We start from the raw sequence: 2,500 nt of genomic DNA on the forward strand, positions 1-2,500 counted from the left end.
GACGCCCCCCGCCACGGCCAGCGACGGACGCCGTGCGCCCCCATCCACCACCGACAGACGCCCACGACGCGGGGCTCGGGGGCCGGCACGAAGCGCGGCGCGGCGCGGCCGCAGCCCGGGGGAAAGCGCGCGGCGGCGGACGACGCCGCGGCGTCCCGCGGGTCGCCGCCGGGGCACGCATCCCCGGGGCGCGGCCGCGCACGCAACGACTCGGCCTCGGGTCGGCCCGAGCCGCCCGCCCCGACACGGCGAAGGCGAGGGCGGCGGGGGGGCGGGCACGGACCCCGGACGCGCGCGGGTCAGGGCGCCGCGGAGGAGGCGGCCGGGCCGGGCCGGACCGTCGCCGGGACGCCGCCGGGGGCGGGCGGCGAACGACGGCGGAGCGGACGCGGCCCCAACACCACCAGCACCACGGGCCCCGGCCGCGAGGGCGCGGGACCGTCCCCGCCCACCGGCACACAGCCCCGGGGGTACGCCCAGGGACCGCTTGCGGCGCGAGGGCGCTTCCCGAAGGGGACCGACCGCGGAGGCCACGGCCAGGGCCTCGTCGCGAGCTCTCTCTCGCTCTCTTCCCTTCTCGCGGGCAGCGGGGCCCCCGTGGCCTCGGCACGAGGGGCACCGCGTCTGCACTTAGGGGGACAGAGGGCCCCGGACACGGGGCCCTGCGAGGAAACCCCCAGCCGCGCCACCCCGGGAAGGCGCGCGCGCGCGCACCCCGGGGGGGCGATTGATCGTCAAGCGACGCTCAGACAGGCGTAGCCCCGGGAGGAACCCGGGGCCGCAAGTGCGTTCGAAGTGTCGATGATCAATGTGTCCTGCAATTCACATTAATTCTCGCAGCTAGCTGCGTTCTTCATCGACGCACGAGCCGAGTGATCCACCGCTAAGAGTCGTACGAGTTTGGTTTCTCTGGGTTTCGGCGGGGTCCCCCGCCGGTGGCACGGCACATTTCCCCCACGGAGGGAGGGTTGCCTCTGGCCGGCCAAGTCAGACGAGACAGAAAACAGCAGACCGGAGCGGGGCCGGAAGGTTTCACGACGGGGCGCCCGGCACCGACCCGCAAGACGGGGCGGGCTCGGACACCCCACAGGCGCCCGGGGGGTTCCCACCTGCGCACACACACACCCCCCCCCGTCAGGGACGCGGGGCGCGCACGCGCGCGGGCACACGGGACCCGGCCCCGCACCACGGCCGCCGGGTAGCCCCCTCCCGACGGCCGCGGCGGCGGGGAGGGCCGGCGTGGCGCGGCGCGCGGCGCCCCGGCCCCGCGGGGGCGGGGGCGGAGGAAGCGGGGTCTGGGGGAGAAGGGAGGGGCCTCCCGACTCCCCGCGGGCCCGACCGCCCCGACCCCAAGGCGGACGGGCGACCCCCCCATGGGTCTTTAAACCTCCGCGCCGGGACGCGCTAGGTACCTGGAGAGGGGGGAGGCGGGCGAGGCCGGGGAGGGGCAGGCGGAGCGCCCCACGCTCGCCGCCACCCCCGACGCCGACCGACACGCTCTCCGCCCGCGGCCGCCCGCAGCACGCGGGCCCCGGCGCTACCGGCCCGTGACTCGGGGGCGCCCCGGCCGGGCGACGGGCCCAACCGCCACACGGGACACCACCACGCCCACCGCCCGACGACGTCCCCACCGTGTCCCCGAAACCGGGCCTCGGAGACCTCCCCGCTCGCTCGCTCGCGCCCGGACGCGGCCCTCTCCTCTCCGCTCCTCTCCCGAACCCCGAACCCCCCCGCCCCCGGGGCCCCCTGACCCCTGCACCCGCCTCCCGGGCCCCCTGCTCGCCACCGCGGGCGTTCAGGGAGGCTTCAACGGGAGGCGCGGGGGGGGGGGGCGAGCGGGCAGGGCGGGCACGCGGGGGGGGAGGGCGGGAAAGGGAGAGAGCGAGAGACAAGAGCCGGACGGACGGACAGACGGACGGACGACGGAGGAGAGGCCCCGGGCTCGGAGGACAGGCAGAGGCGCCCGGCGAGGGGGCGGAGGGCCCGGAGCGGAGGACGGACGACCGGCGCGGGGGAACAACCAGTCCAGGGCCGGCGGCGGAAAGGCGGCGGGCGGGCGGGCGGGCGCGCGGGCGGGGGGCCCCCCACGGGGAGCCGCCACCGCCGCGCCGCGCCGCGCCACGGCCACGCCACCCATCCCGAGACGCACCGGGGGCCCCGCCCGTGCGGGGGCGGTCGCGGACAGTGGGGCGCGACCGGCGCCGGAGACGGAGGCGGCGCGGTGGGGGAGGCTCGGCACCCCACCCCACCCCCGGGACCCTCGGGCCCAAACCTCGAGGGACGACGTGGCGGGGGAAGTCGGGCGGGAGAGAGACGCGCCGGGAGAGCACCACGACGGTCGCGGATACGCGGGCGGGGGGGGCGTGGTGGCGGGCGGGGGTCGCGCGTCGGGCGGCCACGCCGGCGTCGCCCCCCGGTGGGGAGAAGGCGCGGCAAGGGGGGGGGGCAGACGGGCGGGCGTGGCGAGGGGAGGTCAGGAGCCGCCCCGCCAACCCGACCC

At 79.0% G+C, this 2,500-nt stretch overlaps 1 non-coding gene across 1 annotated transcript; it reads right to left on the bottom strand.

The window, feature by feature from the left end:
• Positions 1-739: 739 nt before the first annotated feature.
• On the bottom strand, positions 740-892 carry LOC131749233 (5.8S ribosomal RNA). Its single transcript, XR_009333300.1, has one exon. It is a non-coding gene; the product is annotated as a 5.8S ribosomal RNA (ribosomal RNA).
• Positions 893-2,500: the final 1,608 nt, after the last annotated feature.

The sequence above is a fragment of the Kogia breviceps genome (genome assembly GCF_026419965.1).
Source record: "Kogia breviceps isolate mKogBre1 chromosome 20 unlocalized genomic scaffold, mKogBre1 haplotype 1 SUPER_20_unloc_10, whole genome shotgun sequence".
Taxonomy (NCBI): domain Eukaryota; kingdom Metazoa; phylum Chordata; class Mammalia; order Artiodactyla; family Physeteridae; genus Kogia; species Kogia breviceps.